Source organism: Euprymna scolopes, chromosome 4, assembly GCF_053919585.1.
Source record: "Euprymna scolopes isolate OS-2025 chromosome 4, ASM5391958v1, whole genome shotgun sequence".
Taxonomy (NCBI): Eukaryota; Metazoa; Mollusca; class Cephalopoda; order Sepiida; family Sepiolidae; genus Euprymna; species Euprymna scolopes.
Window position 1 is genome coordinate 43,413,590 of NC_136485.1, and position 23,283 is coordinate 43,436,872.

The window sequence follows — 23,283 nt, forward strand, 5'->3', positions numbered from 1 at the left end:
CGACTTTCTTAGCAAATACATTGATTTTCTGATTGCCCGATCTTGAACACATGTCTATATGAGAAACAGTCCCTGTGTAGATGTAAACCAAACAATTGTAAAGAGTGTCCCTTTGCTTTGTTGATGGGGATTGCAAACAACACTCGAATTGGAAATTGAAATCTCCCAAATTCAAATGCCGTATCATTTGTAAACATAGTAATGCTTGAAATTATGGTATCTTCACCTGTGAAAGGTTCTGTCAAGATTGTTTTTTACATTTTTTACTTCAAGCCCTGTGTCACTGAAAAGTTTTGGTTGGTTTGTATTTCGCACCATTATAATTGGTACGCCGATTTTCAAATGCAGTATACACGGTAGCATCCGTATCAAATCTATTGAATTCAAAAATTCTGTTAGATAATTAACCAATATATCTGCTTCCACAAAATTATCGATGGACTTGTATGGAACTACTTCAGCTGGAATTTTTAGCTGAATAATATTGTTAAGTTAATGGATGTCTTTATTTTGAGCTGCAAGAATTTACTTATAATTCATATTAATCTGAATATCTGTAATAACATTTTTACAAACTCGTCTTTTGCTGTAACAAAATTACAGATGTTATGAGACAAAAAATGTCGCCCTTAATACGGATGAGTTGCTATTTTTCGTTCTCAATTCCGAACAATCGAGGCGAAAAATATTCTGCTGATAAATCTTTTTGCAATTTTACACACATATTTTGAGTTAAGTTTAAAGTGTTCACAAAGCGCCAAGAAAGTAAAGTATTTGATGCAAGTATTTATTTTATTTGCTGGTGTTGATTAAGTAATTACAAGTGATGGTTTTCTGAAATCTCCCGCAAGCAATATTACTTTATTCCCAAATGGTCTTACATTGCAATGCAAATGTTGAAAGTATCTATCAAGAGACTTAACGGGTATTATGTGGGTCATTGTGCATTCGTCACAAACAATAATATTTTCCCACGCTGGATCTTTGGAGGTATTAAACGTAGGAGGTTTGAAAATTTGAATATTGAATTGTAATTTCAAAGCAGAATGAGCAGTTTTTCTAAATAGTAATAAGGTCGCAGCTACTCGGCATGAATCAAGACAAAAGGTTATTTACGTTTGTGCTCGAGGGGCGGCCAAAATCAATTCAATTAGAAAGGGTTTACCTGGTCCTCAGGGGGCTGTTCTAAGTAGCAGTAATTTTCAAAAGAGTGTCATTCTCACTGTAAGTAAGTGACTAAAACACGATTAATCCATTTTTGACAATTCTGTCATTTAAGTGTTTACAACATGATTTTCTCTATGATTTTCAAATGCCTTATTCATTTTAAGTAATTTAGGTGACAAAGTAGAATTGTTTCATATTTTGACAATATATTATTCACTGTAAGTTATTAAGGAGAATTAAATATTATTTATCCATATTTGGCAATGCACTTTTCACTGTAAGTACATTATGTAACTAAATTAGTATAGGGATTAGAAAGGGATGGAGAGATAGGGAGTTTGAGAGATAGAGATAAAGAGAAAGAGAGACGAAAATAGAAAAAAGGAAATAGTTAAAAGCGAAAAGAGATAAAGAGATATATAGGGATTATGAGATAGAGCCACAGATTAAGAGAGAGAGAGAGAGAGAGGGAGAGACGAGAATGGGAATTAGAGATTAAGAGAGATATTCAGAGAAATAAAGAGAAAGTTAACGAGGACAGATATTGAGGGGGTAAAAGAGAGAAAGTGCTGAAAGAGAGATGGAGAGGATGATACAGAGAGGGAGAGAGACGAGACAGATGGGTGGAGACAGATGGATAGAAAAAGAAACTTCACCGGTTTTGTCCTCGATCAGTCGATATGAAATAATTCTAGACTGAGGCAATTTTCCTTTTTCGAGAGCTGCATTTTACAAGCATTAAATCCCACCTTGTCTTAGTTCTACTCTCGTGCTGACACCCGCTAATAGGAAGAGGGTGCATGTGTGAGAAAGAAAGATAGAGAAAGAAAACGTGGAACTTAAAAGTACACTGGTAATAAATGCTATTCGGTTGTATGAAAGCATTAAAAAGGAATTTTTAAAATCTAATTTATTTGTATGTTGCAATGGTTTGTGAGGAAGTATGAAGGAATATATTTGTTGATTTCACGTTTAATATATATATATATATATGTATATATATATATATATATATATATATATATATATATATATATACTGACTATTGAAACAATGAATACGTGATTAGCAAGTGAAAAAACAATGGCATCCCCAGTTATCAAGAATCAACATTTTAAATAGATGTTTTAATATGATTTTTATTTAATGTGATTGTGCTGGACAAAAAACTCAAATATAGTTGTAAGTTTAACGTTTAAAATTCTGAATACTAAAGTAACAAATCCACGATTGGTAAAAAAAGAAAAATAAATAAATGAAAAAAATTACTCACGTGACTAAAAGTCAAAATCGACATTATTCGGCATGGTTCGATACATAGAAATTTTTATTAAATTATTATTTCGTACTAAATATATGAAAAATAAACCATTTAAGTGTAACTCGAAATAGTAAAGCAATCGCTAAGCAACAATTACTGAAATAAAACTAATTTCTAGCGCGTTCAAAATGATGGACTTCCGCGGAAAAGAAACGAGTCCAGAAAAAAGTCAATAATGTCACATACTATCCTCTTAAATATGTAAAACCACGCTTGGCTATTTCTTTTTAGATTATCGGTTAGGAACTAACGTAAGTTTACACACAAACACACACACACACACACACACACACACACACACACATATATATATATATACATATATATATATATTAATATGAAATGGGTTAAGAAATTACAACGAAAGAAAGAGGTATATTAAAATAAGGAGGTAGTCACCAACAATGTGTATCTTTTAACATTATTTTATTATTTCGTGTCTTGGTTTTTCATTGGGAATTATGTTTGGATCATTGTAATAATGTTTTTAAATCATTGAAATCGTTTTTACGCGTTCTGTGAAGCGTCCTCGTCAGAAATTATTTTCAAATGTGTTGGAGATGTAAAAATGCTATTTTCGTAGTTCATTTAAAATGTTTACAAGGGGTGGACGTGTGTAAGTGTCTACTATTTATTGGAATGTTCAATTTTTATTACTCTTTTATTGGGCTTGTCGAGGCCGCTTATCGGTGCCATTTTAGTACCCATCACCGACATATGCCACCCTTAGACTCGCCTTCCTAGAAGATACCCTTTATGAAAGGATAGAGCAAAAGTATGGGCACAATATAAAAACACTCTCCATAAAATCTGGGAAAAGATGCCTAGCCAACTGCTTTATCCTCTAGAGGACCACCTGGCGGGATATCAAAGAACTCCGCACTTTGCTACAAAATCTACACCAAAAAATAAACTTCACACTAGAACAAATCCCCACAGAACTACATTTCCTAGACATCCTAGTAACAATAAAAAACAACATAATCACAGACATCTACCACAAACCCACAGACACTCAAACATACCTCCACTTCAAAAGCCACCACCATGAAAACTGTCTAAACTCATTACCCTACTCCCTAGCAGGTAGAGTCTGCACCATAGTAACAGACAGACATCTCCGTTCAACTAGACTGAATGAACTACAAATAACGCTACGGAAAAGAGGGTATCCACTACCACTAATACAGAAAGGCATTGAACTGGCTGAAAAAAAAATCATTAGACCAACTAAGAACCCCGAAAGAACACGACAGAAGACCAAATTTTGGCATACATCTCTACACACAACACAAACAACACATAACTATTCACACAGATCAGAAAAAAAAACTTATCCTCCTCAATCAGAACGAAAAACTAAACAACATACTTTAAAAAACAAAAATAATAAAAAGCAAACGCCAACCCAAAACCTTAAAACACATCCAAACTTCCTCAAAACTCGTTTCACACACTACAAAAGGGGGTACAAAATGCAACAAGCCGCGATGTGGAGTATGTGTCATAATAATAGAAGGTGGCACATACACATTCAAAAACCCAGCACAAACATTCAAAATAAAAAAGGATCTAAATTGCCCCTCCCAGAAATGTAGTATATGCACTAAGATGCACAGCATGCAACACATCCTACATAGGCGCCACCAAAAATTTCAGCAATAGCATGGCCTTACATAAGAGCAACATCAAAATTGCAGATAAAAGACACCTCTATGTTTCAAAACACGTACACACATGCAGTAGAAACAGCTTCAAAACAATGGCAATCTTCCAAACAGACAATTATTGTTATTTACTTACACAGGGGAAAAAATAATCACAAGATTCACGCCTGAACTGAACAGAGCCTAATATCAACACACAAAAACATGAAATGCAAGGCACACTCACATGCACATGCACATACATATACATATACACACCCAGACATAAATCAGAACCGACACATTAAAACACACACACGCGTGCGCATACAACCACGCACAGACATAAGACCCCTATCTCTAATACAACACACTGAACAATACCAACCCTTCTTAACCTCGAAACCAACAACATTAGGAAACAGCTAGAACCATAGTATAATATCTGTTCCAACACCTCGCGCCCTCCTCAATCAGTGTAGGAGAAACCCCTCATGACTGAGACAACTATCATCCCTTCTATCACACCCTCCCATACCTATACCCCTATAATTGGCCCCTCTCCTCTCGGGAACAAAATCTTCCCCACACTAGGAACCGATCCTGGGTATGGCCATACCCACCTGGGGAGACAAATAAATAGAAACATGAAAAATCCCCTATACATATTTTTAAAATACACCCCTCTATCTAAACACTCATAATATAAAGAATACCCGATAAGACTAAAACGAAAAATCACATTACTTAAATCCAAGAATCCAAAAAATAAATATCAAAATAGAATGAAATCAAGCCCACCCTTATTTCAGAAGAGCTGGTTCCCCCCTCCTCCCACATACATATTAGTAACGACCTTGGATCACAGTCACCTTCCTGGGGAAGCAAATAACCTCATAATACTATAAAACATTACACCCATTCTCAAACAAAAGAAAACATACCCCCACACACACCCTTACCTAAAGGAAAAGAAAAAAAAACACAAGCAGAAAGAGAGGGCGAGAGAGAGAAACACAACGCAGGAGTGGCCATAGCCGAGGTCAGCCATCTCGACAAGCCCAATAAAAGATTAATATAAATTGAACATTCCAATGAATAGTAGACACTTACATACATCCACCACTTGGAAACACTTCAAATGAACTACGAAAATAGAAATTTTACATCTCCAACACATTTGAAAATAATTTCTGACGAGGACGCTTCACAGAACGCGTAAAAACGAGTTCAATGATTTAAAAACATTATTACAATGATCCAAACATAATTCTCAATGAAAAATCAAGACATATATATATATGTGTGTGTGTGTGTGTGTGTGTGTGTGTGTGTGTGTGTTAGAACGTTGCGCAATTATGGAGAACATATGTCGAAGTAACATTCACTGTAATAGTTATATAAAAGCATGAAAACAAAAAATAAAATTAATAAATGATTAATAAACGTTCATATTTATAAAAAAATATGCACACAGGATGTAATGTAATCTCTAGCATATCTATAAGTGATTGTACTGAGTTGTCTGTTTTAATAATTTTTAAATGGAACGAGTAGATGTTTTGTTAGCGCGATATAAAATATGTATTATACGTACGTATTGGAACAATAAAATTGTCGCCCTAGAGAATACGAGATTATTTCATATCATGTTATATGAAAATCTTTTTTTTTTGTTATTGTTTAGACTATATATTACGTGGCGATAACACGATAATGATTTTTTATTATGTCGGAAATAACAAAAAACGCAAAACGACCTCAGCTTGGCTTCAGAACGAGGGCTACGATTTTATAACCTTCTCCACTGGTCCTCGCACGACCTGAACCCGCTGGACTACTTTGTTTGATCATACGACGAAAACGTCCATGATATGATATCCAACAATAATAAAATCAGCCTGCTCGCAGCCCTCAGAGTATTCGCCGAGCTCTCGCCGGCACTTTTGAAGAAAGTGTTCTCCCAATTCCGGACCCATATCGAGGCAGTAATTGAGGCTGTGGGCGGATACATTAGTGGTTTTCCGAAGAGTATCCGCTGTTGTGTTTATTAAACGAATTAAGATGTAGACCCATCGTCCCTTTAGTACACGAATTTTGCAAAATTCTATTTACACCGGATGTATATATATTCCCTGAATAGATACGCTGTAGTGTTAAACAGTTCATTACGGAAAAGGAATAAGAAAACAGTATTTGCGTCGGTGCCTCAACAATTTTTCTGTGGGAGTTCACGTGTCTTTTGCGTGGGTGAAAACAGGTCCTTGGGTTCGACATATCTGCGTGATTCCAGGTGCAAGGAAGAAAGAAAAACAGAAACACGAACTGGATGCGGTATTGATATGTATTCGCCCTTCTTCTGTCTAGGAATGGCATTGTCAGAGTTAATAGGCTATAATTTAGTTTGTCTTAATGTTAACAGTAACTGATCATATTGGCTTGTATGTGGAACTCTGTTACCATAGTATTGTCCGTTAGTAAGCTGGAAGCTAAACAGAAAGAAAAAAAATTGGAAATGCATGCGTATGCAAATGATAGATATGTATCGGAACGAGATAGACGTGTTTCAAGAAGTGTCAAAGCAAAACGGAAATTGTGACATGAAAAGATATCAGACAAGGACATTTTAAACCTTGTGTAAATGTGTGGAAACTTAATAGGATGAGGTCATGAATCGTATATGGGATGATTCGCTTGTGGACTGTATATTGTTGTCGAATCTAGGGAGCGGAGAGAAATGGTCCACAGACGTGATTGCAATTCGGCGAAGTTCGATCGAGTCGGATGGAAGTGGGTCTGAAATAAAAGAAACCGCTGCTAGAAAAGTGCGTTGTTGAGATTAGCGCGTACGATCGCAAGTGAGTCTGCGAGGAAATGAGTCGGTCCGTGGAAAGTGCAGTTTCTACGTTGTTCTCTGATTGGTGAGCCAGTGCGTTTGTTGGGTTGTTGAACGCTCAGCCAAACAACCTCGAACCCCACACACGTAAAGTTCAAGACTCAAGCTTCGCCCTAATTTGATCTAATCAGTTAGATATATCCGAACCCGGCATTCGAAACCGAAGTCTCTTGCACACATTCTGCCAACTGAGCAAACGTCCTGCACACAGGAAATTCTATTAACTAATACAGATCAAGCAAACCGCGGCGAAATCCGGACGAAACAAGAGTCTTGGAGTTCAGGTTTGTTGACTGTTATGGTTCTTGTGGGCTCCGCCTTTGTTGGGCTGTGAAAATAATTATATATATATATATATATATATATATATATATATATATATTTATATATATATATATATATATGTGTGTGTATGTATGTATGTATATATATATATGTGTGTGTATGTATATATGTATATATATGTATATATATATATATATATATATATATATATATATATATATATATATATATATATATACGTCAGATTGCTTGTTTGGCCCTTTAAATCCTTCATCCGGTTTCGATTTCTGGTTTTAAAAATCATCTGCTTACCTATTTCATGCCAGCCTTGTGTTAAGTGTGATATTGTAAGCCAATGTCGCTATTCAAAGCACACACAAGGTAAACAATATTTTGGTTTAAGTTATTTTAACGTGTTTCCTTCAAGTAAATGTAATTTAACTCCGTAAAGTAAAAAACAAATATGATTTAGATGTAAACATAAAATATATAATAATAATAATAATAATAATATTCATAACCTTATTTTGTGCTTGTAGAAGAGTTTGCTCTAAATTCTTACAATTATTTTTTTCAGGCCTCGCTTAAAAATAATATCTCTTCAAGAATATGAGACGTAGAAAGTTAATTTTTGTATTCCTAGTAGTAGAGCCCCTTAGTACTTATTTGAGCTCGTTGTAGTGCTCTGAAGGCGTCCTGTGATTTTTTTTTACTGATCCTTTAAAACATGTTTTTTCAAGACAATAAAAGACAATATAACCTCAAAATCCCTTTCAATTTGGAAGTTCATTTTTCATCTTAACCTTTGGGGGCTTTCAGGTACACTAAATAAAAACTAATGACTGCAGTGTAGGCGGAAGACTGAACTTTTTCCAATGTGAAAAGTCGCAAATTAAAAGAAAAAATTATTATTATTATTATTAATAATAATAATAATAATAATAAGAATAAGAAGAAGAAGAAGAACAAGAACAAGAACAAGAACAAGAATAACAACTATAATAATAATAATAATAATAATAATAATAATAATAGCGGGGCGAGGCTGAAGGAACAAACGGCAAATTAGAGCTGTTAACCTGTTCTGAAAATAGGGAGTCGATTTACTAGATCGTTTCATGTGAAACAGAATCCTCTGCTAAATTTGTAAATATTGAGTCTTTTTTTACAATCTTTTTATAATCTGGTAGGATAATGCCCAATAATCCGCAGAAATAGTTGGAAAAAGACTAAAGGTAAAAAAATGTAAGTTTGGTGGCGATTGTTTAAATGCACATTATATTTTTCTTAAATAGTTACTTCACCCAAGTTGAGCGTGATTATACCTTGAACTTTTTTTTTTAAAGTACGTTTTTCGTGTCCAAAATTATTTGTTTCCAATTATTATATTTGTATTTTTAATTGCCAGTTGAAATTGTAGTCAAAGCAAAAAAAAAAAAAATACAAAGTAAATATGTTTATCAAATCCTGTATATAATAGTTTCATTGCAGAAATCCTCTTCTGAATAAAATTACAGTAGGTCTGAAATAACAGATGATACATACAAATTTATTATATCTAAACATTTACCCACAATTTAATGTAACGTTTGAACCCCGTTACAAACCCATTTATTCGTTATGATACTATTCTATCTTATTTCCTACCAGCGATATCTGTAACACTAAAGAGAGGCCGCATCAGACCTGTAGGGTTGATGTGACGTTTCTTTTGGTTAAAAGTAATTTTTTGTTCCCGGACGATGATCGGGTGTTGAAGGAATAAAAATTATTATTAATTTTTTTTGTCAAAAAATTCTGAGCTAAGTCTCTTGTTGAGATGGCGGCGGCAAAAGTGCCTTTGTAGCGAGAGGTTAAATCACAAAATCTTCAAAAGCGAAAAAGAATGCATAAAATGTTTTAGCCAAAACACACAGGCGTTTGATCTGAAATGGGCGAAATCATAGTTTTGCAGGAGTAGGAGGGTTGGGCATTTCATACCGGCAATTGGCAAAACTATGAGCCAAGGTTGATCTGTAAGTTTGACAAGTTGAAAAAGTCGGGTTGTTTTTTATCTGAGCGAAACACACGCAGTTACTCGGCATTGTGCTTTAGAGCTAAGAATAGGAAAAAAATGAATTGTCAGAAATTTCAAAACAATAATATAACGTAACGAGAATTGTCATTTGGTGAATCAGGTCGAACGAAAATTGAAGTTATGAAATATTTTTGCTCGGATGGGAAAATGTGTTGTCCTATAAGTTCAAAGCGACAAATGCATTCTTGGTCTTTTGACGTAAACAAAATGTCTGATATAATGGGATGGCCGACAACCAGAACTTAATTCAAAGATAAACTTAAATTCCTTTGAAGTATCAATACCACGTGTAAGTTGGGCATTAATTAAAGGTGGAGTCAATCCAATTTTGGAAATGGACCTATTAAAAAGGGCCCTGTCGAAGTATAATCAATCAATGAGAAAAGGCCCCGTCGAATTATAATCAAGCAATTTGATTGGTCGATGACGAACATGGGTGTCGTCATCATTCCATAATTGTATTATAAAAGAAATGAAAAATTAGAGATTAAGACACAGAAAGAGAGAGTCCGGGATCAGAGTCAAAGAGAGCTAAGTCAAGTTGTTCTGTCTCGGCAGAATCACCTCTCCTCTCTCTCCCCTTCGCTTGTTGGCTGATAACTCAACGCTTATAACGTGTCGATCACTTAACGAGAATTACGCAAAGTCCGCGAATACCGACCAGGTATTTCAACAACAGAAGCTCAGTTGTAGAACTAACTGCTTGCTTGAACTAATTGTCAACTATGTGTATATGCTGTAAATACTTTTTTTATGAATTTCCGAAATATATATTATATTAACCAACCTCCGGAGTTTTGTTGCTGATGTGCGTTGATCCCTATATGTGGATATTTCTTTATTTGCCATTTGTGACACCGTATCCGTCAACGAACACCCAGAATACCTAGACAATCCACGGAGAACAGGCCTTGAGGACCGAGCATCCGAGAAAAATCCCCAACGCCTTAACGAAGAACTCACTGGGTGACGCGACGTACTAACGGTTGGCAGACCTGGTTGCCCAGTCGACATATTATAACTGTACCGACCAGGGTGCAGATCATAACTGGGCCGCGATCAGAGGTTCAAGGTCTTTTAAGACCACGTTTCAAGGTCACATATCATCATGATTGCGATAGACGAAGTAGTTCGTATTTTCTCCTCAACCTGAAGAACCTTTCCAGTCTTTTTGTCGAAACTGGGTATAAACATGATAACTATGTTGACCTGACACTCTTATGAACTTGATTAAACACTCACGCATACAACTACCATTAAACTTCGCTATTAGAAAATAATTTCTCCGTAGTAATATCCCACCTATTCTCATTGAGTTCGATCATGACACTTTATTATCCCGAATTACACGGGGTGTGCAATAAGTAATGCCCCTGACCCACTTTCAGTTGGCATATTTAACTGAAATTTTGAATGTGTAATGATTTATATCTCTACCGGTTATGTGGCAAATTACAGCTTTGAACTAATTTTGTTTTCTGTTTTATAGGCGTTTGAACTAAGTCAGGTGTAAAATGGAGCCTGTTGAATGTCGAGCAGTGATCCGTTTTTTTGTATTTAAAAGGATGTACACCACAGGATACTTTTAATGAAATGAAAAAAAAAACTCATGGTGATAATGCGCCATCATTTGACCTTGTAAAACTCTGGCATCCTGAATTCAAACATGGCATAAAGTCTGTGGAAATAGCTCCCAGACCTGGTCGCCCCCTTCTGCCATTGATGAGACATCTGTCCGTCAAATTGAGGCTGCCATTTTGGAAGATCGGAGCATTACTATTCGCCAAATAGGCCAAGATGTAAGGATTATTACAGGGTATGTGGAAACTATCATTCATGACCATTTGCATATGCATAAGGTGTCTGCCAGATTGATTCCCAAGTTGCTCACACCATACGATCAGCGAGAACGCGCCACGTGCTCGAGGATGAATTTGGAGATGTACCAAGGCGATGAGTCAAAATTTTCAAAAGACTGATTACACATGATGAATCCTGGGTCCATCACTATGATCCAGAGACCAAAACCCAGTCAATGCAGTGGAATCACTTGGACTCACAACCTCCAATGAAGGCAAAGGGTGCAGCCCTCCGCTGGCAAGGTCATGCTCACAGTCTTCTGGGACCAGGACGGAGTAGTGATGACAGATTTCCTGGCAAAGGGTACCACAATTACAGGTGCTTATTATGCTTCATTTTTTAGGAAATTAAGGGAAGCTATCAAAATCAAGATGCGGAGCAAGATCAGCATAGGTACCTTCCTCCTGCAGGACAACGCTCCAGTCCACAACTCGCATATCGCCAGATTAGAAGCACAGGTTTGTAGTTATGAAATCATCTCCCATCCTCCCTACTTTCCTTACCTTGCACCGTCTGATTCTCACCTCTTCCCAGCCATGAATTTGTTTTTGAAAAGAAAGCGTTTCCCGGATGATGCAGACTTGATTTTTGAAGTTACGTCGTGGCTGGAGGGCCAACCTGGGGTGTTCTACAAAAACGGTATTCAGCGCTGCATCAAACAAATCCATAACTCTGGGTCGTTCCTATGTAGAGAAAGACTAATAATTGTGCCAAGTTTCGTTGCTCTACTGCTATCGGGAGTGGGTAAGGGGCATTACTTATTGCACGCCCATCGTATACACAATCATAACAGAAAACGAACATGTCAGCCTGATAATAATGGCCGATCTATCGCTACGATTTATTTTAAATTATTTACAGTTGAAAATCCTCGCTTTCCCTCTACTTTTCAGACTACTATTTACAAAAATAAACCATAACATTCACCTTAAAGTTAAATAGACCTAATAAACGTAAGTCTCGTATAAAATAATGTTCGCATCTACCTCAGGTGATGATTATATCTACTGGACATAACGTGACGTCGTAAATGTTAAAAAAGGGTTAATGATTGCTCGAGAAGAGAAGGATCAGCGTGCACTTACCTTGAATACTAACCAAGAAGAATTGCTGTTGTTGTTATTCACTCTTTTAAAGTTTTATTTTGTGCTCCGGATTACGTGATCGTTAATCATCTGATCCTTCCATTACATAAGAGGGGAGATTCCCTTGTCTTTTTTCTCTTTTTCTTAACCACAAATTGATTCAGTTGCCGGCGATTGAAAGTAAATATTTTCCACTTTCGTCTGGCGAAGATACTACAAGACGGTTACGTCGCGGAAGGGGGCAATTCTTTCGCAACCTAAGGTAAGTGAATTGCTCCCTTCTCGTTCTGAGCGGTCATTAATTCTTTGCTGGAAATTAATTTTTTTCACATTAATTATGATAATTCGCATTATTTGGATTAAGATTATTCACACATTCTTACAGTAAAAACATATGGTGCAGCCTTTTTTTCATGTTTCTTCGCCGTTAAACGATGCAAAAAGAGAGGGAGCTCTTAGTAAACGATTATTACCTGTTCTTTGTAACTGACTATTTATAGAAAACCACGAACTATCGATACCTACATTACATAAAACATTTAGCCAAAACACTGCGAATCTGCGGCAACTAGTTTTTTTCTTTATAACATTACATGTTATAGTAACGTTTCCAAAACAGTTGTCTTCTACATAAAAAACAAGCGTCTTCCAAGCTTTCTTCTTGTAATGATTTGATTTAATAAAATTATCTTTCTATCAGGCGTTAAAACTTATGAGATGATAATATGAACGTATCTTCCACGGACGTTTAGGAATATTACCCACCTCTAAATCGCACAATATACACTTTATTCGCGCCAGTCTAATCGATTACAAACTTAACTTTAAGGTTTAAAAAAGTACTTATGACCTTAATCGTCGGGGACCAGTTTTCAATTATAACGTTCTACTAAATTGGACACGTACTTTTTGACCATTACCAGGGAGAATGTTGCGACAATATTTTGTTCCCCTTATAATTGAAAGATGATTCTCGACGATAAGTCATATTTTTTCCAATATTTTTTTTTTTATATAGTATGGCATTGAAGTTTCTAGTCGATATGAATACCGTGAAAAAAGAAGAAAATCTAACTTTGGGAATTTAGAGGGAAGGGCAATTTCATAATCCTCCGCCGATTCTCGTAATAAACTTAAGGTGGAACAGAGCCTACATTATGGGTATTAGGCAAAAAAAACATATTTTTCACTTTCGAAATCATTAAAAAAATATTCATTCTTATATACAACAGTGTTATGCATTCTAATCCTGAATTACGTCCAAAAAATTATCATTTTATTACGTTTCATTCAGTTTGTACTTGACTACATTAACGCCATTTTTTGTTTTTAATTTCTTGCAAGACAAATATTTTACGACGCTAAAGTACAATATTCCCCTATATTCCATTCCTATTAATATACTTATTTTCAGGAATATTTTTCCACATTGCTCAGGCATTATTTTTGTAGGTACTTTTTTTAACCTTAGCATCAACTGCCCAATTTTCTTTAAACTTACGAGTTGCATAAGTTTTAGACTCATCTATATAAGACAGTTTTTTTAGTAAATTTGGCGGATACAATTAATTTTCGTGATATAATGACGTGCATTAAGTATTGTAATTCACTGTTCTACACACGCGCGATAAAATGTGTTCTTTTCTCCGCAAGACACTGCCCCCCGCTACTTGCGTGTTTTATAGTCTTTGCGGATGGGTACGCTGACAATATCTATCAAGTTTGAACTGATCCCAAATATATTGACAGTGTCCCCACTCATAAAATGATGTCTATTATGTGATGTGTATTATTTCCATACGACGTTATAAAAATGAGGAGGTTAGGGTTGTCTATTCCGAAACCCGTTTTTTATATTAGGCCGTTGGAGATTGGCCACCAAAAACAACTGTAGGTTATTTTTTTCAATATAAGAGGTCACGCTTCCATATAGAAGGGTAACGAGTGTGCTGGTGTGAAATAATCACTTAAAAATTTACATAATAAAAAAAAAAAACTTTTTTACGACCCAACAGCGGGTTTACCTCCAAAGGAGAAATCAGTATGTACCTTTTTGGAATAAGTTTTAACGACCTGTAAATATAATAAAAAAGAAGTTTTTTTTTAGTAATTAAAATGTTAAATTTTAGGCTGATGGATTAATTTTCAAATAGAGTAAACGTAAAATGAGCCTCCCCTTCTGCGCGACGTAGGGAGACATGAAATCGTAATAATTTTTGGAAATTCAGGGCGGGGTGACGTTAAAAAGGTAAATGTATTGAGTTTTTTTATAAGTTATGGGGGATTCCTTTTTTTGAAGGCTTGTATTTGAAAGGATTTTATGATTAAATATTAGTTAATCAGTGAATTTACATTACCTAACATGTTTAAGGCTATAAAAAGAAACTAGGGTAGACCTATACACTGCACAATATCCCCTTGTCTATTTTCTTTTCTGTTTTTTTTTAATTTTTCGATTTATTTTCAACGGGTTACACCTGTCTTATATCAGTTTTTTTTAAAGAATTAATCTAGGGAAAATGATCTAAATCTTTTTTATCAAATTATTTTTTTTTGGTAGTATCGATGTGAGCTTTCGGTCGTGAATGTATTCTATTGTCGCGCGCACGAAATTGCGTATTGATTCAATTTTTCTGCGTTTATACATTAATAATGTATAATCACTTGCACTTTTATACATTAATTTTGTATACTCACTATTCAATAGCTAGTTATAACATATATTGACCCAACCGGTCAGCGATAGTCGAGTATTTTGTAAAGTTCTAAGCATTATTCGTCTTACATGCAGTTTACCGATATGCCATTACTAACGCTTCTTCTGATTTATGGGTTTATTGCTTGACAGTATTTATTTATTAAACTTCTTCATATTTTCTCCTTTATTAAGCCTAACCCAGTTTTTCCTGCTGTTCTAATGCGTTTTTCACGTTGGCTAGCTCATACAAGGACTATTTCAGTAAAGTGATTCTATCTTCCCTTCTCCCTTACTATCATTTTCATTTCTCTCACAAACATAATGATATATGCACACATATACGCACAAACACATACACACACATACACACACATATATACCTATATATATATATATATATATATATATATATATATATTTATATATATATATATATATTTGAACGTGAGATACAAAATTATTTTCACTAACAAATACCGTTGTAGCTCAAACAAACAATGTACGCCTAAGACTGAGACGCAAATGTCGTAATTTTTTTACCCATTAGTAGAACCTATTCGGAGTCGGTATCTAAAACTTTAATAACTTGCACGAGAGCCGAGTAGACTATCTCTGAGCTAATACACCGAACTTAATCTATTAGCTAATACAAATCAGCCTAACTGCAACGAAGTTCGACTATCGAGATGTGCCTACTTGATCACCCCCCAAAAAAACATGGCAATTTCTCACAAGCAAGACTTCATAGAATGAGATCATCTCACAACCTTACCATGGGAGCAAACAATAAGATTTTCTGAATGTGTGACCTGCACCGTCGTTGCATTGTGCACTATGTACACACACACACACACACACTCATATACACACCCATATATATACAAAAAAAAAATATATATATATATATATTAGGAAAATTACAAATGAATTTACCAAAATGATCAAAGATGGTAAAATTAAAGTAAATTATAAATATTAAATAATTAATATTTATAAAATTATCTCAGCCAGATATAAAACTCGATAAAACCAAATAGGTAAAACAGCTTATAATATGAGCAAACAGTTAATAAAATATGTTATAAAACACATGAAAATGAGTTAAAAACATATTTAATTTGAAATGGAAACACTAGATAAATGGATAGTCCGTAATCCGCAGAGTTTCGAAGAAATACTTTCCTCCTCATCAGAGGGTAGGAATAAGCTAAATGCGGGATCGGATTTTGCATGCAAAAGTTTTTGATGAAACAACAAGTAAGTACAAATATCTTACTTGAAAACAAAACAAGTGAAGCAGAGGGAATATGGTAAAGAAAAAGGTGATTACACAGGAATGGATAGTCTGGTGGAAGATAAAAAAATCAGTGACGGTAAAATCCAAATGTAAAACTTCAAGTTAAAAGAATTTCCATTTGCACAAGTAAATTTCAAGGAAATCCCGTAATTGGAAGAAGATGGTCCATAATAATCCAAAGGCAGAAATCCATGGAATAATTCAAAAAATGTGTACAAAGAAAAAAAAGATTCCAATGATATTAATATAAGAAAAATCAGATGTGCTTTTCACTCTACTTCCGAGACATAAATATAAATAAGAAAGATCTGGGAAGAGAAAAAAGAAAAAAATAAATAAAATAAATAAATAAATGAAGATAAAGTGTAATATAAAATATAAAAGAAAGGGAAACAAAGGTTCAAATGCCCCAAACAGGATAAGTTAAATGCGCGAAAAAATATATAGTGCAAAATAATATAGGTCAACTGAAATGTACAGGTCATCACTTAAAAATGTCAGCAAGAGTTGTTAAACGACACTAAAAGTAAAATAACAAATAAATAAATAAATAAAATATATATATAAAATAAAGAATAAATAAATAAAAAATACAATATAATAAAATATAAAGTATAAAATATTAAATTAAAAAAATAAGAATAAAAATATAAAATAAAAATCAATTAAGCTGAGAGGATGGCCGGTATCAGCAAATTCAGGAAAAAAGTTAAGTTAAAAAGAATAAACATATACTCGTTCCTTCTGATAAGACAACAAATATTATAAACTCGACAATCCTACATATTAAAAACTTTTGTATAAAAAACTTTATACATTTCATAAAATATTCCCTCCTTAGACTTTAGGTTCCATTAATTCTGAAGCTAAACTTTTACTGACTTCTATGAACATTCATAACTTCACTGAAATAATTTCTCCGGGTACTCCTAGATTCACCCTCAAAGATCATGAACCTAATTTCTATGACAACACATCCACTAGATTGATGTGGCCATCTAACTCTGACTTAGGAGCTGTAAGCAAAAATATCTTAGATAGAACACTCCCTTCTATTAAAGAAAAAGTGGTTTACCTCTTTGGCTGAATTCAGATTCCGTAATTAATTGGTTTGTTTCCCTTAAAAATAAACACCTCCTTAAATTCATAACATGTGCCATCCACAATTATTATTAATTAATTTCTCCGATCCTTTTAAATAAAGCTCTTATCTTTCCTAAAAGAAATTCTGACTTAACTAATTTAGAAATAAAATTAATTCTCCTACGAACAAGTCCCTTATACTATTTAACAATGAGCTTGGGACTAGAAAGGATACCTCTGATAATTTTGACATCTTGATGGATCCATCTGACTCTGCAAGAAGTTACAGATTTAGTGGGACTTTTCTTACTGAAAGAACTTAAAACCACTTAAAAATATCCAAGGGGATGTTTATAGAGAGGATGCCCTTTTTACTACAACAGCCAGACCAAGAGAGTACAACAAAACAATTAAAAAATTGCATAACTTCTTCAATAACTTTGACATTTCTATAATTATCCAACCAAACAAAAACACTTCAAATTTTCTAGATGTTACACTTAATCTTAACAGCGAAACTCATATCCCCTATAATAAACCTAATCTTACGCTTTTATGCGTCCATAAATCGTCTAACCCTAACCCTAACCCTAACCCTAACCCCAACTCCGTTATAAAATCTATAGTATTATCTGTCTCAAGAAGAATTTCTGCTGATAAAAACACTTTTAATCAAAATGTTTCTTTCTTCAATAATGATTTATAGAAACTCTGGACACAAAGAAAAGATTAAATACAACAATTATGCTGCTCCTGCAGGCCGCCTTAAATCTGTAATCACACACAATATGACTCGTAAAAATCAGTTCAAATAACAAGATCTGCCGCTATCAATAACAATGAACCAGTCTACATTCATAATCCAAACCAAAATACTAATCGCAATGCCTCTAACCCTACCTAGTCGCATCAGGAGAAAGAAAAATAGTTGGTTTAATCCCCCATTTAGCCTTAATGTCAAAACTAATACACCTAAGGTATTCTTCTACATTGTAAAAAAACTCTTTCAAATACCCACACAGATATAGTTCTATTTTCAATAAAAATTCAATCCGGATTTCTTATTCAACAATACCTAATTTAGCACAAAGAATCGTATCATCTAACAACAAAAAAATTAAATCAGCCCAAAAAATCCCTTTCCTAATTAAATCCAAAACTAACTGTGGTTGTAATAACAAACATCTTTGCCCACTCAATAATGATTGCATCTATAAAGATGTTATATCTTCTTACACTATTATTGAGCCCTCACGCTATCCTCCCATAGCAGACACTAATATTTCGTATTCAAGTTATTCTTCTACCCATCCTGCATCTGATATAGTTACTAATCCAATACACCACTCGAGCAGCCCTTCCATCTACAATCATACAACTTGTAATAATGATAATAATAATAATAATAATAATAATAATAATGATAATAATAATAATAATAATAATATTAATTAGAATGATAAGATTTCTTCTAACAGCCATACTAACACTAACAACACTCATACTCCCCTCCAAAATTATTCCCTCTCAAATAGTCCTCATACAGACATTGCCCCACTATTTGTTGAACACTATGAACAAAATTCAAACTATTTAACTAATACAAATCAGCAAATAAATATTAATACCAGACGTCGAGCTTTTAATAAAGTACATACATATATCGGCGCTACTTCAACATTAATTAAGAAAAGAATAGCAAACCATATTTCTTCTTTTAATAACCATAATTCTAATAATAACCATGTAACTTCTCTAACCACTTCAATTAAAAAACTTAACTCTAACAATACTCCCTTCTCAATAAAATGGATATTATAAAAAAGTTAAGACTTATAATCAGGTTGCATTTGCACAACCGTAGCTATAACTATAATTACTTCACCTCAAAGTAACAATATAATAAATTCTAAAACTAAACTGATATATTTCTGTAAACATATGTCCAAATTTAATTATGGCAATTTTTAAATTATATATTTATTACTTTACCCTTTATATAGATATAAACATTTTCTTTAACTTTATAGTTTTTCGACATACTTCTTAATACTTAATAATTTAATAATCCTTTATTTTAATTATTTATTTCCTTTGCAATACCGGTTTTTTATCTGCATTTTCTGTTTTATTCTTTAAACTTTCCTATCTATCTAATATATCAATCTACACTCACTTTCATTTTACTATATGCATATACTTATTTTTTATTTATTTTTTTTGCGAATTTGCTGATACCGGCCATCCTCTCTCCTTCAATAATTAATTTTATTTTTATTCTTATTTAATTTTATTTTGTATTTTATATTTTATTTTATTAGATTTTATTTCATTTATTTATTTATTTAGTCTTTATTTTCTATATATTTATTATTTATTTATTTTTTATGTTTTTTAGTGTCGTTTAACAACTCTTGCTGACATTTTTTTAGTGATGACCTGTACATTTTAGTTGACCTATATTATTTTGCCCTATATATTTTTTCGCGCCTTTAACTTATCCTGTCTGGGTCATTTTGACCTTTGTTTCCCTTTATTTTATATTTTATATTTAACTTTATCATCATTTATTTATTTATTTTATTTATTTTTATTTTTCTCTCTTTCTCTTCCCAGAACTTTCTTATTTATATTTATGTCTCGGAAGTAGACTGAAAAGCACATCTTATTTTTCTTTTATTAATATCATTGGAATCTTTTCTTTTTTTCCTTGTACACATTTTTTGAATTATTCCATGGATTTCTGCCTTTGGATTATTATGGACCATCTTTTCCAATTACGGGATTTCCTTGGAATTTACTTGTAAAAATAGAAATTCTTTTAACTTTCTTGTAGTTTTACATTTGGATTTTACCGTCACTGATTTTTTTTTATCTTCCACCAGACTATCCATTCCTGTGTAATCACCTTTTTCTTTACGATATGCCCTCTGCTTCGTTTTTTTTGTTTTCAAGTAAGATATTTGACTTACTTCCTACCCTCTGATGAGAAGGAAAGTATGTCTTCGAAACTCCGCGGATAAAGGACTATCCATTTATCTAGTGTTTCCTTTTCAAATTGAATATGTTTTAACTAATTCAAAGTGTTTTTTTAACATATTTTATTAACTGTTTGCTCATATATATGTATATATATATATAAACACACACACATATATATATATATATATATATGTGTGTGTGTGTGTGTGTGTGTATCCTGTATATGTAGGGATTTTATTTAGGCTTATTGAAGAGAGTTTTATACTGCAGCGTATGAATCTGCCAACGAGTAACTAGGATACGTTCTGAAGGGAAAAAACTAAGATTTGTGTAATGAAAATGATTCAATTATCCTCCCTTTCCTCAATAACATGCATAAAACTCATCAAGTGTTGATTACTTTACAAAATTCCTCAGTAAAACACAAGGATTTTGAATGGCAAAAATGTCAGCACAATTTTAGCCACGGGAAAAATTAACAAAACTGGTGGGAGCCAAAATTTAACGCCTTACGAAATGTGGCGGATAAGCGTGATTCAAAATTATTCTACCAAAAGCTTAAGAGGGGGTTTGGTCCTATTTTAAGGGGGCTATGCAATTTTTTCGTCGCATGGCGTTCACATTACTGATTAGAAATAAATTAATTAGCGTTGGGTTAAACACTTCTCAAATACTTTAACAAGAGAATCTTCGGTGGATGAGAGAGTGATTGATGAGATTCCTCAGAGGTCAACCATCGAGAAACTTGCTGACCGTCCATCCATGTTGGAAACAGAAAGAGTGTTAAAGCAATTTTCAATTGGTAAAGCTCCAGGTCATGATAGCACACCTGCAAAAATATACAAATGTTGAAGTCAACTGCTAATCAGGCAACTAAGTGCCATTCTGTCATTAATATGGGAACTCTGTATCGTTCCACAACAGTTCGAAGACGTGGCAGCTATTTACGTGTTTAAGCAAAAAGGGAATAAGTTTGACTGTTAAAGCCATCGAGAAATTACTATTTTACTTGTTGCTTGCAAGATTCTTACTCGTGTAATTTAAACCAACTAAATGGTGCAATTTGTAACGCTATTCTTATAGAAACACAGTCTTGTTTAAGGGAAGGAAGAAGCATTTTGGACATTATTTCGCCAACTAAAAGAGAACGCAGGGAGCAGAATAAAGATACTTTGCTATATTCGTCGATGTCAGAAAGGAGTTTGATACCCTCTCCAGGAATGCGCTGTGGTCTGTTTTTAGCCGGCACGCTATTCTAGACAAGATGTCGTATGTCATTGTCTCCTTTCACTGTTGAATACTGGCGACACTATGTCTGACGACGAACAAAATGAATAATTTGAATTGTTAAATTGAACCAAGCAAGGCTATGCCTTTACCCCAATCTTATTTGCTCTTTTCTTTTGTGTGATGCTTGAGACAGATTTCAAGAACACCTCGAAAGGGGTAGGTGTTGAGTACCTATCAAGTGGAGGATTATTTAAAAAGCAACGTTTTAACACCAGCACTGCTGTGCAGACTGTTCTTGATCTCCTGTATGTCAGCCATAGTCTTGATGACACTCAGGACATCTAAAATAGCTTTTCTGATGCATGTAAGAAGAGAGATTAAAATACAACCTAATGCGTTTTTCCCCCCTTAGCTCCTGTGAGAGTGCAGAGGAAATTGGAACGAATATAGGAAAGTGTGTTTTCTCAGAACCAGATCGTTTAACAGAATCAGGTTCGTCATAGGGACGACCTTCGTTCAAATATGAAGGAAAAGCACCAAAAAAATCCTTAAAAAAGTAATACGTATCCCACTGTGATTTTAAACCACGCTGCAAAGTAGGGGTATCTGTTCACTAAAGATTATATCTTTAACCGACGAGCAGATGGCAAGTTCATCGTCTGCGGATGAGTGTGCCGGACGTTTGCAAGGTTTTAATTATACATGTGATGTCACAGTTCTTAGGAGCTGCTGAAGATCGCATACTGAAGCCTCCTTATTCGCCTTCGATGAAAGAATCCACCACCACGCACACACACAAACACACACACACACACACACATATATATATATATGTGTGTGTGTGTATGTCTATATATGTGTGTATGTGGGTGCATATGTGTGTGCGTGTGTGTCATAGTCTGTATATATAAATGAACAAAATCACTGATTAGATAATCAAATGAATTGTTGTCTTATTTAATGTTATAGTAAGTTAATATTTGCTGAGCAAAACAGTTGTTTATTAATGACTGTAATTTTTTAAATTGTATTTAATGCCTTCTGATGATATAGGGCATTATTGAAAATATATAAATTTAGAAAATAAATATAATTCTATTACATACATTCATTGTTTCAAATAATGAATTCTTTACTTGAATATGTATTTTTGTATATTTTAATCTACAGAATTAAACTTTAATCTTTGCACATACAAACATATATATTTATATATATATTTACACACATATATATATATATATATACATATATATATATATTGTTTCAATAAGATAACCATGGATAGATCGTGCAATGTGTGTCGTGCGTAAGTAGCAGTTTAATATAGCAGATATAATTACGGTTGGTGTGAGAAAAATCAGATCTTTTTACTCTATATTTAATTTGAATTTTAATAATGTTTACTTTATTTAGAACAATAAAAAAGACAATTCCTATTAATATTCAGGGATTTTAATGATATGTAATGGAAAAAAATTAAATTGAATATATTTTACGTGGACATAATTACAAATATTGATTTAAATACTGTACAAAAAAAGAAGATAACTATATAAGAATTCGAAAGGTTTATAATTGAAGAAATAATGCGTATTAGATTGAAAGAAAGTCCAGTGAGATAATATTCTCTGGGCATATGTTTTATCATGGCAT